Source organism: Tasmannia lanceolata, unplaced genomic scaffold (genome assembly GCF_043159265.1).
Source record: "Tasmannia lanceolata isolate RefF3 unplaced genomic scaffold, GAP_Taslan_0.1 ptg000029l, whole genome shotgun sequence".
NCBI classification, from domain to species: domain Eukaryota; kingdom Viridiplantae; phylum Streptophyta; class Magnoliopsida; order Canellales; family Winteraceae; genus Tasmannia; species Tasmannia lanceolata.
The window spans coordinates 7,238,177-7,254,173 of record NW_027518706.1 but is presented as its reverse complement, the minus strand read 5'-3'; the positions used below and the strand labels follow the sequence as shown (position 1 = coordinate 7,254,173).

General features: G+C 37.3%; 2 long non-coding RNA genes across 3 annotated transcripts; one reads left to right on the top strand and one right to left on the bottom strand.

Annotated features, from left to right (window-relative positions):
• Nucleotides 1-2,087: 2,087 nt before the first annotated feature.
• Nucleotides 2,088-8,692, bottom strand: LOC143859259 (uncharacterized). Of its 2 annotated transcripts, none has more exons than XR_013239215.1 (8): nt 8,416-8,692; nt 8,284-8,326; nt 5,798-5,824; nt 5,578-5,706; nt 5,391-5,471; nt 5,051-5,208; nt 4,776-4,903; nt 2,088-2,508 (listed from the first exon to the last, which is right to left on the bottom strand). It is a non-coding gene; the product is annotated as an uncharacterized LOC143859259 (long non-coding RNA). The 2 variants fall into 2 exon arrangements; XR_013239214.1 differs by having other exon boundaries at nt 4,776-4,818.
• Nucleotides 8,693-11,593: 2,901 nt separating this feature from the next.
• LOC143859159 (uncharacterized) lies at nt 11,594-13,208 on the top strand. The gene is made up of 2 exons (XR_013239174.1): nt 11,594-11,650; nt 12,901-13,208. It is a non-coding gene; the product is annotated as an uncharacterized LOC143859159 (long non-coding RNA).
• The last annotated feature ends 2,789 nt before the right edge of the window (nt 13,209-15,997 follow it).

The window sequence follows — 15,997 nt, the reverse complement described above, 5'->3', positions numbered from 1 at the left end:
CTTAATTTCAATCCTGTATTAATTTTTTGTGGGCATCTGATTGGAATTCCTGTAGACAAGGAGTTCATCTAGACCTATGCTTAGACATTGATTTCTCTTTGAATTATTTCCTGCTAGTGCCTTGTTTGAATTATAGCCTCATTTGCTAAGTAATCAACTATTAAGCATCCTAATGACTGCCATTTTGGGTAGAAGTAATTTGTTATTCCTGAATTTTGGTAGATAAATTCCTCTTGACAAGTAACTTAAACAACTAACATTGCATATGATTGTATTCAATATTATCTTCAAATAATATATAAAGACTAATCAAATTTATGAACGAGAAATGATCCAATTATACTTTCCAAAATTTGCAAACTAATAGCATCATAGTTCCATGAAGAAGCATACTTCGTAGTGTCTTTACCTGTGATTATTAACAAATGGATTTATTCCAACTAGTCATTTATGCGAGATGACCTGACTTATTCATCTATCTGATGGGAAAATTTTCCACTCAAACAACTTCAATTCCAGTTAAATGATTTTTATCACATATGAACTCATGAATGCAAACTAACCTTTTTCTTTCTAATTGGGTTGAATTTTTTTATAAGATATGAAAATTATAGCACGTATAATATCATTTCAAATCATAACCAAGCAATGAAATTCTTTTACAAGTATATAAGTGACAAAACATTTAAGAAGAAAACCAATTTAAATAAAGTAGATTCATGAAGCTTTCAAAACATGATAACATTAATATCACTAAACAGTTCTTGGTAGTATAAATAATGAAAGGAGAATTGTGATAAAAACATCCTCATTGTTTGCAGACAAACAAGCCCAGTTCATATCTTATTCGTTATCCTAACCTTGCCATGTCATCTACTAGTGGTGTTCGGTTTCATGTCATTATATGAACTACTAGGAGACTACTTGTGTTGTCTCTCCCTTGTCCGCCCATGACTTTTTTCTCCCACCAAACTACTTGAAAAAGGTGTTTTTTTTGGGATGTAGCACTCCTCTCTCTCTCTCCAATGGATCTGGTTTTTGGTGGACACCCTATCTAGGCAAGGGCCCCTCAAATGAATGCTTTGGATCACCCCAACAATGTGGGCCCCACCCATGTTTTTGCACTCAAGCTCAGATAAGATTATCTGAGCTCGAGCGCAGGAAAAATGGGGAGATCTGTGGGAAAACAATGTCTGTCCATTTTTCCCTCCACTTTTGGAGGGGTTAGGGTGATCCAATGGATCTGATTTTTGGTGGACACCCAATCTAGGCAAAGGCCTCTCAAATGAATACTTTGGATCACCCCAACAATGTGGGCTCACCCATGTTTTTGTATGCGAGCTCAGATAAGCTTATCTGAGCTCAAGCGCATCAACACTTTTCCAAATACACTTTTCTATAATATATATGCACTCGAGCGCAGATAAGCGCTCGAATGCAAAAAAATAAAATAAAAATGGTGGGCCCACATTTGTGAGGGTGATCCAAAGCATTCATTTAAAAGGCCGTATAATAGTCAAAGATAGGGTATCCACAAAAAATCAGCTATATTGGATCATCCTAGGAGGGAAATGGGCAAATTTGTGGACACTCAGTATCTATCCATTTTCCCCTCCACAAATAGACACCCTAAGATGATCCAATGTAGCTAATTTGAAGACATACACATTTGCTGGGAATAACTGTCAGTGGGGCCTACCTTGTTCAAAGACCTAAACAATTAAGTTGAGTGTAAATTTCAAGATCAGCAGAATATCAAGTCTATCAAACAAGCTAGATTCGTAGAGTAGGTTCAAGAGCTGGCTTGGAAGAGCTGGATAGTGTTCAGAAAAAATAAGTGAGAAAATGACTAAAAGAGGCTTCTTTCAGATCCAAAAAATTCAGATTAGCTAACTAAAGAACTATTTTTTAATGAAACCGAACAAACTAAAATCAACCACTGGACTACAAACCATAATCTAATTTTTTAGGCTAAGCTCGATAGAAACTACATAAGTTATAATCTACAATCTACATGATAAAAATAAGAACACTGATTTTCTGCTTTGCTCCGATTTATATGCAAAACCAACTGACGAACACCTATATTTGTAAGATCCTGTAGCAGATTTCATATACAATATTCATCAATACAATGTTCCAAGAGTCTGTAAGATCCTGTAGCAGATTTCATAGACAATATTCATCAATCCAATGTTCCAAGAGTCGTGTCGGCTGAAACTTGCTAGTTATTAAAGGTATCTTTAAAGAGTAAATCCATCATCTATTGATTAATTGAATATCTGATAGAACGCACAGCTGTTTACAGAAGGCCATGAATGTGAATTGAAACTCCAACCCTTCAACTACCCAGTATAGACAAAGCAACAATCAGAAACACGAAACATCTTCATCATATTTTACAAATGGCCACTAGATTTCAAGCATATGAAACCATGGGGTGTTTGAAACAATGAGGTGCTTGTGACTCTACAATGATTCACCACAGCACGTGAACATCCTCTCTACCTGAAACCAAAAAAAAAAAAACATGAACATGAGAAATTGTTGTTAAAATAGATGAATGACAATGGAAATTGAGGCCAGAGAAGAAAATTTTGTGAACTTGAGAGCTTATAAAGAATATAAATGGGGCAAAAGAAATAGAAAGAAAAGAAGAATAGCCAATAATAAGGGATTTGCTAGGGACCATCACAGAAGGCATTTCGCAGATGGGCTGTTGCATGTGAGAGCAGCCACCACAGACGAATTAAATGGATAAGACAAAATCTTAACCTATGTGGCTGCTCTCACATGCATGCAACGGCCCATCCCTGAAATGCCTTATGCGATGGTCCCTAGCACATCCCCAATAATAAAGAAGCACAACAATAAGATGCATGAATGGGGAAATGGAAAATTGTAGGAATTGGGTCTAAAGCAAAATCATGCTAAAAAGAGGAAGGTTTAGAAGTTTGCAATCAAACGAATTGGGGTATTTCGGAATGAATTGGTATAAAAAGGGTTGAAGATTCACAACCTGATGCAGGATTACATGGGGTACCAACTTTGCAATCAAATGAGTGTTAAATAAGTGAGAAAGCTACCCAATAACAGTTTGGTTTTTTTTTTTTTATAATTTGGAACGGTGGCCTAAAAAGGGGTCAAAAGGTTCATCATTAGTAAGAATTAGCCACATGATTTTTGCATGGAATTGACGGTCCGGTAAGAAAATGTGATATCAGACAGTGAGATATTTACAATTTCTGTGCCTTGGAGCATATATGGCACAAGTTTAGAAGAGAGGATGGGTAAAAGTTGTACTTATATTTAAAAGAGAACACAATGTTGCTTGTTGTGATTTCCATTAGACCATATTTGTTTCTTGCTTGAAAAATCCATAAAAGATGTGAACTTCTACACAACGTTTACACCTTTGATTGGTTGTTTGTGAATGAGATCTTTTGCATTGCCGAGAACTGTCACACTTGTTCCATTCACAGTTACTTCACTAACTCTGAATTTTCTCCATTTCAGCCATATTGTCTTGGTTGCGGCCACTACATTGGGTTTGGGAGTTTAAAATGCTTTAAATTTTGGTTTGGTGCCAATTGTACTTTCTGCATGTATTCGATCCCGCAAGTTACCATGCGCCATGATAATAGTCATGTCGAATTCCATTTTGTTTTTTGTGTCTTGATTTTATGACATTGATTAACTCAAGATTAATCCAGAACCTCAGGTTGGTCAACAATTCTCTCATTTCTGGGTTGATTACTATCTCATTTGAAACTAAACCTTACCAAAATTCTTCAGGCCTAAGTACCTCTGTTTCTCGTTTCCTACTGGAGTCGTATTTTTGAAGACCTGCTATAGTTCCATCCTAAGCGAATGATATCTACAAAGATCTGGTCGTGGATTTCATCTAGTCATAGAATGTCTTCAATGTCCAATTCGTTTCAGAACTATATGGGTTTGATTCTGCCAACTATTTCATTTCTACTAAGAATTAAATGGCCTGAACTACAACTAAACAGGATTCCATTGTAGCTTAAAGATCATATGTGCAATAATCTGAAGTTCTGAACAGTCATATAATCCTACATATCTGTCCTGGGCAGAAATTCAGATTGCTGGGATTTTGATTCAGTTTTTGTTCTCAGTTGAGCATAGCATCAAAACTGAAAACTCAGCTATTTGGAAGGATATTTTGGGGCAGCTCTAAGACAGCACTCATCTTGTACGAATAATTTTGTGGGGAAAAGACCACAAATTGGAACACATGCAGGATAGCCTGAAGGCCCTGAACATCCAGTGCATGACTGTTAGTAATTACAATCGAATTTATTGGTGCTCAACTCTTCAGTGATATTACAAATCTCCTCTTAACCACACTTCACTCAAGTACAGAACTAGCTCGTAGTTCTTTGTTTGTATTCACTCAAGCTAGTTTTGTTAAGGATCAAGTTGACATATGATGAATTTCTCCCGACCTCTTCTGAGAGCCAGTTTTTTGTGAGGACTATTTTGGGTGATCAATCAGTTCAGCCCTTTGTTGAACTGGACTCGTAACTACAGAACAAGCAGAGCTCTAGTCTAACCAATTGGTTTAGAATTGTCCATTAGCAATGTGATGCTGACACCTCTCACACATGTCTATGTTTCCATAGAATTGGTGATCTACAGGCGACTACCACAACTTCTTTTATCTAGGTGAAGGCAGACGAAGTTCAGCAAGAGCTTGAAAAATATCTGCTACATCCAAACATAAAAGATAACAGGAAAAATAAATATACCTGCTTATTTGCTTTTCCTATATCACCTGTTCCATCAATAAACCTGTCAAATACAGGTAGATATAAGAAAAAAAACATTCTCTTTCTTCAGCCAATAGTAGATTGGATGTTATTGATCACGAGGTCGACTGCGAAGAGGACATTAAGTCGATTATGAGCTTATTGCAGAGATTGCTGACCATGGCAAGCATTATAACATTTTTTTCGTGGAAATGTGTTCTCCAAAGAGATATTCTGATTATGCATCAGTTATTAGAAAAGAAGAAATGCATTACCAGAGAGTTTTGCAGTTGGGATCTGACTTTTGATAGCATGGCATCAACTTCACATTTGAATTTTGAGAAGCTGGAATCTGCTTCAGACTTGAATTTTGAGAAAATGATATCTGCTTCATATTTCAATTTGGAGAATTTTTCATCTCGAACACATCAATCTACACCAATAAAAGGTTACAGATAAAGAAAATGAAAGATTACCACATGCATATGGTACAATCAATAAGTGTGAAATGTTTCTACAAGAATTTACATTCAAAACTGTCTAATACTAATTGGCATTACAAACAAATATTACTTAGAAAAGCAAAAGGAATAAAACTGAACAAGAAACACTTACCTTCGGAATCTCTCCTTTTGAAACAAAACTGCGATCAAAAGATTCTAACCTTTCGGAAAGGGTTTTAATTATTGTCTTAATCTGAATAAGTCCATAAGCTTCACACATAAGAAACCACTAGAAATAATAAAGAATCCAAAGAGAAAAAAGTAAGCCAAATATAACCATGTCGATAAAAAATTATTACTGAAGCTATGTGTGGACAAGAAAAACTCGTTCCGCATCAGGTTTTGGAGACTCGTCATGTTTTGCAGACTTTGAAAATGACCGTCTCCACATTCCGTAAGGAGCGTCAATTTGAAGAAAATGACTTTCCCTGCATAATGGCATGAAAAAGTTTTTAGTAAATGATAAGCAAGCAATATGCCCTTTATCACTTAAAGTTCCTAGCTTGCAATATCTCTAACCTTAGCAACTTCTGAGCATGACCGCACCTGTGCAAAGCAAATGTTAATGAAAATCAGCGTCTACCAAAATGGTAGGAAAAAAGCAGTGTTGCATGGATTCGGATTCGCGTGTCGGGTTCCGACACGGATTCGAGGTGTTGGATTCGGCAAACACCCAAAAGTAGGATTCATATTCGGTAATTTTTAAATAAAATAAAATTTTCAAAATTTAAAATTTCTATATATATGAGAGAGAACGGTTTCTACACACAAGTGTAGATAAATTATCTACACACTGCTTAAAATACAGTGGAGGCATATTGTTTGGGTGAACCAAACCATTCATTTGATTGGCCCGCACATAGATAGGGTCCACAAAAAATCAGCTCCATAGGATCATTCCAACCCTATGATTTGTGGAGGTAAAATGGAAGTGTATAAACCTTCACAAACCTGTACATTTTTTGCCTCCACAGTTCGAAGGGTTAGGATGATCCTATGAAGCTGATTTTTGGGCACACCCTATCTATGTGAGGGCCCATCAAATGAATGGTTTGGATCACCTAAACAATGTGGGCCCCCACTGTATTTTAAGCTAGTGTGTAGATTTATTTGGAAACTCTTTAGTCCACAGTACAATCTTCTTTCTTTGTTGTAATTTTGTTTTGGGTTTTACCTACTGTTTTGATTTTGTAGATTAGAAGCAAGGCATGTAGATCAATTATTTTAAAAAAAATACTATATGCATCACTGATGAGATACTAACTGTACACAAAATTGTACTAAGAGAGTTAATAGCATAGAACTGATAGATTGAAAATTATAAAAGAAAATCATTTTGTAGGATCTATTAGGAACTGATAAAACCGTGCATTACAACCTTTGAGAAAAACTTTAATTGTTCAAATATCTAACTATTAAAGTTTTCTATTTAGGAACTAATCCAATCACTACTACGTACTCAAATGTTGCTATCCCTTATGAGTAGCTATAGGGAAAATATCATATTTGCAGTTTACTTCTCAAATAGACTTCTAACTGTTAAAGTCTCTTATAATAATTTTTTGGAAAATTAGAATTCCTCATATATGTTTCATTAGTGGCAATAAAATATAACAATGCTGGAACAGCCTCTGACGCATGTCTTTAGAAAAGACGAATAACAAAAAGGGGTGTCTCAAGGGTAAAACTAGGTGTATAAGTATGTATAGATTACTTTATTTATTTTTCCCTTTTTGTATCTTGCTTCCTTTGTTCACAGCATCTCTATTTTTTTCTTTTAACATAGGTGTGGGTTTTGCAGGTGTTGGAACGTGAGATTGGGCATGGAAGAAATCTTGGAAATAGAATGGGTTTTAAAGAAATAAACAAAGAGGGTTCCATTGTATACAAGGTTGGGGATGCAATTCCATGGCTTCCAAAAAGGTTTGATGAAGAAGTTGCCATGGAATTGAGGGTAGTTATTGATCAAGTAATTTCAAGTAAACTCAAAATCAACATACCTCTAGGCTGTGGTGAATGGCGAAGACGAAGTAGCAAGATGGGTTCCCGGCCAAGAACAAGGATGTTGTGCCCGAGCCTCTCTCTTTCTTCCTCTCTCACTGTATTCTTCCCCCCCCCCCCCTTTTTTTTTTTTGATCTTAACAATAAGGTAGTGTAGCTAATTTGGTGGGAATTTTAGGTTTCAAAGCAAGGATAGGTGGTCCCACAAAATATACGTTCCACATAGAAATCTTGAGTTTTGCCCACTCTTCTCTCAATTTTAGAGATCGTGATTTCCCTCCCCAAAATTTCCAACTGTTTTTTCTTTTCAACCTTACTAACCTTCTTAACTTAGCCATCATATGACCCTAATTATGCATATTGAATGGCTTTTGAATGTTAGATCAATTTAACAGCAAGACATACTAAAACATTGGATTTTAAAAAGGATCTTCAAGTGAGCCCACACTCCTTGAGGAAAGCGCACACGTTTTCCCACAAGAGAGAAAACGTGGGACTCTCCACTTGCTATTTATTCTCCACTTTTAAGTTATTTTTCCAAGGAAAATCCTATAATTACTAGCCATTTCATGTATTTATTGAATTAAATTAGGGCCCTTGATTTTCAAATCGTTTGATCCAAGATAATCAAAGAAGGACGAAACACTCACTCTCGAGAATCAATCAGATCGATAATCTCGACCCTAAATTTTGATTCAATGGTCTAGAATTTATAGTTTAAAAAAAAATAACTTTATAGATGAACGAGGGTAGTCGTTACAGATAAAGACACCCGTTCCATTTTATCTCTCTCAACTTGACCTTCCAGACGAACCCAAATACATTACCCGCAATGGAAGTGAACATGTTAGTAATAGAACCTTCTTCAAAAAGGTTAGTAAGCAATAATCCGATTGACTTGTGATCATGTTCAGTGATTCTAGGATGAACAAAAAAATTTTACCTGCTACATCCAAAGTCCAAACATGTCCAAACATAAAAGATTACAGGAAAAATAAATATACCTGCTTATTTGTTTTTCCTATATCACCTGTTCCATCGATAAACCTGTAAAATACAGGAAGATATAAGGAAAAAAAAACTTGTCTCTTTCTTCAGCAATTATGTAAGAAAGAAGGATGCAAACAAAAGCTTACCTAGCACTCAGACCCTTGTCTCTAAGAGGAGGTGGTCTGCAATTCAGCCAATCGCAACAACTAAGCATAAATCTTAGGCCATTACCAGGTTTGTGACAACTTTGCAACCTTAGCTCGAGCCTATGATGATGGTGAAAGCTTGCAATGGAACAAGACATTGAAGAAAATGATTATTTCAGGACATTAAAAGAACGCATATCGGAAATGAAGGCACAAAAGAAATGCCTCAAAGTCGTTAGGGTTACTCAGAAAGAGCAACGATGAGGAGGAAGACGAGAAAGGGTGAAAGTGTGAGACCGTGAAACTAGAGTTTATACTTTATAACATTTATCTTACGAAATTACAAATATGTCCCTCTGAAAAAAAAAAAAAAAAAAGGGACTCTTCGAAAGTGAAAAATTAAGAAAGTTAGAAGGTCTTTCATGGCTAATAAATTCAACCTACCTCAGCCGGTACAACACAAACGTGAACCTTTCGTGGGGCCCAACTGAAATATTCATATTCTAATGCCGGGATGATCCTAACCCGTAGATAATTTTTGGGGATGGGGATGATATTTAGGGAAAGTCATATTTATATTTATATTAGGACCATGAACGGTTTGGGTACTGGTACTGGAAATAGGTTGTTTCCCCAAATATCTGATAGAACGCACAGCTGTTTACACAAAGGCCATGAATGTGAATTGAAACCCCAACCCTTCAACTACCCACCATAGACAGAGCAACAATCAGAAATAAGAAATATATTTCACTAATATCTTCTTCATATTTTACAAGGGAAATGTTATCAGCACTACTGTGTTTTGATGAGGGCACTCCCCACTTTATTAAAAGTCCGGTATGGCCCCCACCATAGGATGATCCAAACCGTCCATTAAATGGGCCACACCCTAAATAGGTCTTGCCCCAAAAATCATTTCCATAGGTTGATCCTAACCCTCTGATCTGAATGTTTGGAGGTTGACCCTAACCCTCCGATCTATAGAGGGTTAGGATCAACCTATGGAAATGATTTTTGGGCACAACCTATATAGGGTGTGGCCCATCTAATGGACGGTTTGGATCATCCTATGGTAGGGTCCATACCATACTTTTAATAAAGTGAGGAGTGCCCTCATCAAATACAGTAGTGCTGATAACATTTCCCATTTTACAAATGCCCACTAGATTTCAAGCATATGAAACCATGGGTTGTTTGAAAAAATGAGGTGCTCGTGACTCTACTATGAAATTATGATTGACCACAGCACGTGAACATCCTCATAGAGAATATATATCCCTCTACCTGAAACCAAAAAAAAAAAAAAAAAAGAACATGAGAAATTATTGTTAAAATAGATGAATGACAGAATGGAAATTGATGCCAGAGATGCAGAATTTGAGAACTTGAGAGCTTATAAAGAATATAAATGGGGCAGAAGAAATAGTAAGAAAAGAAGAATAGCCAATAATAAGGGATTTGCTCGGGAACTTGACATAAGGCATTTCATGGATGAGTTGTTGCATGTGAGAGCAGCCACCACAGAAGATTTAAATGAATAAGACAAAATCTTAACCTATGAGGCTCTCACATGCAACGGCCCATCCATGAAATGCCTTCTGTGATGGTCCCTAGCAATTCCACAATAATAAAGAAGCACAGCAATAAGATGCATGAATGGGGAAATGGAAAATTGTAGGAATTGGGTCTAAAGCAAAATCATGCTAAAAAAGAGGAAGGTTTAGAAGTTTGCAATCTAACGAGTTGGGGTATTTCGGAAAGAATTGGTATAAAAAGGGTTGAAGATTCACAACCTGATGCAAGATTACATGGGGTACGAACTTTGCAATGAAATGAGTGTTAAATAAATGAGAAAGTTACCAAAGAACAGTTGCCTTCTTAGGAACCAATGTTATAAATGCATAAGTAGGGTGTTCAAATTTGCAGTGTAATATGCGAGAGTATTATGAGAAAATGTCATATAGACAGAGCTGGCCAGTTTTTAAATAACTGCTAGAGGTGATCTCGATGTCGGTGGGGTTGGATTCCTTGAGTGACAGGCCGATCATTGTACGGATTCATGTATTGGCTACGGCGGCTGAATTTCGATCACTACTAGAAAACCCTGCAGAGCTTGATTTTTTCACCATTTTCCATGGTTTCTTTATCGTCTCAGTGCTGAAAACCATGGTTCTGATACCAAATGATAGTACTCAATGTCAGATGAGCACGGACACGATCTTTGGCATAAAACTTTGAAAAAACAAAAGTGACTTAGGCTTCATTGGTTTTGAAACAAAACGGGATAAACCGACATATCGGAAGCTATTAGGGTCAGTTTGACTTGCGTGGTCATTGCCTGAAGATGGTTCATGCTAGCGGAAACTCGAAAACACTTGCTTCTCCGGTATTCTTCTTGCTTAATGAAGATCGGTGATAAAAATCGGCTTTAAATTCCTCTTTTGACGTGTATCACAAAGGAGAGTGGATACAGCTTATCGTGCGCAAGCCGAACCCGAGGAAGCATATTTATAGAGCAGGTGGAAGGATAGACTCCTCATCATGCCTCCCTTCCCTTCGCATCCCTTCCTTCAATTTGGTTACATGTCTTGTATTGATAATCTTTAGTTAGTTTGTGTTTTTATCAAATACTTAGGTAGTTGTATCACAAATGATCCTGGCCATTGATCATTGCCATGGCTATCTAAGGCTAGGATTTATCCCAACATGGTGCTTTCTCTTAGAAAAGAAACGACATAGTTTCTTAATCGTTTTCTATTCAAAAGATAAAATTTCTATTTAAAGAGGGCAAGCCTTAGCGCAGCGCTAAGGTTGCTCCATTGTGACATGGTGGTCACAGGTTCAAGTCATGGAAACAGCCTCTCTGCAAAGCAGAGGTAAGGCTGCGTACATCTAGCCCTCCCTAGACCCTGCAAGGGAGCCTCGGGCACTGGGCCACCCTTTTTGTTAGTTTTTTCGTGCATTAAATTCCTAGGCATGCAGCAATCTATATTTGGCCCTACCATATATGAGATTTTGTAAATCTATTGCGTATCTAAGTTTTCCATTTTCAGTGACACGGACAGCTAGATATTTACTCAAAAGATATTGACGAATAAAATTGCTCAGCCAAATATAGATTGCTGCAGGCCTATAAAAACCAATGCGTGTCTTATCATCCCTCTTCAACGACCCAAGATGAAGTCCTTTGCTCCTTTGTTGCTGTTGGGCCTTCTTCTCACATTTTCCTTCGGTAAAACATTTTTTTCTATTTAATCTTGTGTAAAACATATTTTTCTGATGAAATGCCAACGGAGAGAGTTTTCCAAAGTTGTATCTTGGAAAATGATATCCTCATCTCTCTCTCTCTGTTTTTTTACATTGGGCTCCTCACTGTATGAAACTCTTTTCATGGTTACTGATAGAGTTTTCTGAGTATAGAGACGAGTGCATTTATCAAAACATGGGTGTTTGGATATCATTTCAATCGAAATCTGTTGATATTAATTATTTGTATATTTGATGAAGTGTAAAAAGCAAATGGGCCCGGAGATGAACTTACATCGAACATGGATGGAATATTGGGCCCACTTTCATCTTTTTGAACTTACATCGATCATGTATGAAAATATTGGGCCCACTTTCATCTCTACGTTCTTGCAACGAAAAATAGAGGGCCCACTTTCATCTCTTCTCTGTCTAATCAAGGTAATGGCAATGTAATGGTTGGGATGTGGTTCATATATCATATGTTGGCCAACATTTCACCGTCCGTTCGAAAATAATATTTTTTATATGGTGTGAGCTCATATAGTCCAGTATTTTTCGAGAAGTACTATATAACTTACACCATCGGATGATCCAAACCGTCCATGGACCACAACGTAAATTGGTTGTGCCCCAAAAATCGTTTCCATAGGATGATCCCAACCCTGCGATCTAGAGAGGTTTCCATAATAAAGAACAACTTACTTACGTTGCCAGCCATCAAATGGGAGATTTGGATTTTCCTTTGGCATATGCATTCTTTTTTGTTGAAATTAATGGTGTACATGATTTTATATGATGTAAGCCCTTATAGTCCCGTATTTTTTCAAAAAGCATTGTATGGACCACATCATAAGATGATCCAAACCGTCCATGTGATGGAACAAAACATAAATAGGTTCTTAGCCCTCCGATCTATAAAGGTTTCTATAATATACAGTTCCTCTATAGATCGGAGGGTTGAGATCATCCTATAGAAATGATTTTTTCGGCATAACCTATTTACGTTGTGGCCCATCACATGGATGGTTCAGATCATCCTATGATGTGGTCTGTACAGTATGTTTTTTGCAAAAAATAAGGTACTATAAGGGCTTACACCATATTAAAACTCGTGGAATTGTGGATGTGAAATAGGAGAAATGGTGGGCCAGCCTCCATTTACAATGTGGGTGTGAAATGACGAAAATATCCCTGCACGGCTGATTGATTCCTGCTTTTTTTTCACTTGCGCAGGTGTAATTTCCGGAGATAATACATGTAATTTTAAGACCACTGTATCTACTTGTGCCGACCTTTCATGCCTAGAAAAATGTCAGAATTTGTATGGTGCGCGTTACATTGGCTACGAGTGTGAAAAGTTCGAGGGCCCCGCAGATTGCGAATGCTCCTTCCAATGCTGATGTGGCATCATATGTCCACGTCAGCAGCTTCTCTTCTTCTATTTCATCTCTTCCTTCACAATCTTATGTTGGAGATTGAATCCTATGTTGGAGATGACTTTTATCTTTATTTAAAATAAAACGCTGACGTGGTTGATGATTGTTGGAATATTATATAGCTTTCTTTGCTCTCCCTGTCTTTCTAATGAGTCCTTTAGAATATAAGTTTTGGGCAGTGATAAATTCACTCCCTTCTATTATAATATTCACCCCCTATTTTTAAAATGGACTGTACAGCCCAAAGCAGGATGATCCAGACAGTCCATTTGATGGGCCACAATGTAAATAGGTTGTGCTTCAAAAATCATTTCGATAAGGTGATCCTAGCCGTCCTATCTATAGAGCTTTGATTATATGGAGTTTCTCTATGGATGTGAATAGTTGAACAGTACTTGTCTAAGAAGTATTGCTAGGAACATCTACTAGAAAGGACTAATGATAAACAAAAACTAAATGATTACCTTTCTTCTTTAGTCATGATTCGTATTTGGCACACTCTTGCTTGATGTGGCCAAACTTGAGGTAGAAATGGTATTTGATGCTTCCATTCATGTCACCATCTTGTCCTGAGCTTCCTACATTCCCTTTCTTATCTTTGCTAGAATTTATCGTTTTCCGTTCTTCTTGAACTAACCCTTAGGGCTCTGTTTGGTTAGCTGGGATTTTAGTGGAAGTAGTAGTCAACAAGGAGGTGACAAGGATGGGAGATGTGTAGAGTTGTCTAGAGAAGATTAGGGGAATATTCATAGTGTGTTTGGTTGGATGTCAAAGCATGTGGAGAATGGAGGGGTGTCATTAACAAAATAAATAGTAGAAGAGAGAGAAAGGGAAGAGAGAGAAAGAGAGAAAAAAGTAATGATTACACATGACAGACATATTCTACTCTTCTCCCCTCTAAAATCCATCAAAATGAAGGTTTTGCATTGAAAAATTAGGAGAGGGGACAATCTCGCCACATAGGCGCCACCTAAGCAAAAAGCTAATAATGATGTCTTCTCCATGTCTAGAAGTCCAATGGAATTTGTGCTAAAATTTGACAACCAAACAACATTTGGTGTTTCATATTCCCAAGAATGCCCAGCCGTCTTCCATGTATTTTGCAACCAAACAGAGCCTAGATGATCCAATAGTGGTGGATTTTGCATTTTTTCCTTCCGCTTGTTGTAATTTATCTTGAATAGGTCAAATTATTAAGAAAGAGATGTCATAATAAAATGAATGAGGAAACCCTGAGGCTCTGTTCACTTGTTTTCCCGGGAAAGGAAAAGAAAAGGTTTCTCGGGAATCTGATGTGGCATTAGGAAAAGAAATCCAAGGAAACTGTGTAGGAAAAGGTTTCCCGCACCTGTTCACGTGCGTAGGAACTGTGCAGGAAAAGGTTTCCCGAGAAACTGCTTGCCCACCTTTTTTCATTAGTTTTCCTAAGAAAGCAAATCCGACCAAAATAGTGGGATTTGGTTTCCCACACTTGTGAGAAAAGAGACATTTCCACATCATTTTTGCAATTTCCATGTCATTATTTGACATTTTCCACCTAGGCTCGTTACTTTCTCAGGAAATCAAGTGAACACCAGAATTCTGTCTTGTCAAGGAAAAAAGAGGCTTTTTTCTAGGGATTTGCTTTCCCGGGAATGCAAGTGAACAGAGCCTCAGATTTCCATGTCTATCTTCTTCAACAGCTGGGAGGCTATATCATCCATCCCATGATTTGCTCACTCACACCACTTTGGTCGTCATATCTCATTGTTATCATCCGCATCATATAGTAATCGCAAGCGCCTTTGACAACCCCTGGAACTGTTCCTCCACTACATGTAGGTAATTCATGGAAGTAAACTCCTTTCCCTTTTCAGAATCAGGTATGGATCCTCAAAGGAAGTAGAGATCGTGCTCTTTAAGATTATAAGGCGAATACATTTCGACCTCTCCCACTGCTTGTAGATGGCTTCACCGTTGTCGCACTCTGATCGATAGGTTTTTGTCCTACCATAGTCCACAATCCAGAAATAGGTTACTCAAGACGATATGAATGTGCACTTTCCATTTTCTAAAGATCATCCCACTTAGATGCTCTAACCCTGACAGGTAGTTTGACATGGAACTCGAGTTCATTGCTACAGAACTAGACACACAGTTACAGCTGTGGTACTATCTATGGCATCATTTAAATTCGCAAAAGTGAGTTTATTAGTTGAATCCACTATTTAATAGAACAATCCAAGTTTAACAAAATAGTCAGACTGCACAGAACTGCGGAAATATATGTGTGCTTCTGAAGGGACATCAAGTGTATAATTATGAACATTTCGTTGGGTCGAGCTACTATATACAATTAGCTCGATCACACTGTAGACAGAAATATACCGTAATCCTAATGAGACACTTGGCATAGCATTGTGGTCCTTCTGTTGGGCCAAGACACAATGTAAGCCCAATGGTTCACCTTGGCTAATTCTCATCCAGTTTTGATGATAACTAACACAAGTGATTGAATTGCTAATGAGTTTGCTCATGTAAGTTAGATTTAGCAATCATTATGCAAGGAATCTAGGTAACCTGGATCAAGGTGGAGGAGCGAAATTGGAGTATGAACAAAGTGCAAATACCTTAGAAGATCTGAGGAGCAAATTGGAATTGAAAAGTTGAAGTTCAAGTGAAGATCAAGAGCAAATCAAGTCACTTGAGAATGTTAATCCAAGCCTTAACTAAGGCATAATTAGGCATTAATTAGGTTCCCAAAACATGATAAATTACAAGGGACAAGTAGTGCACCAATCACCCAAATGATAGATTTCATATAGAACTAAATGTCCAAAATTGGCAGGGCAGTCGACCGCCCCACCCCGGATCGACTGAGACTTAAACATTGTTGAAATAAAAAATGGTCCAAC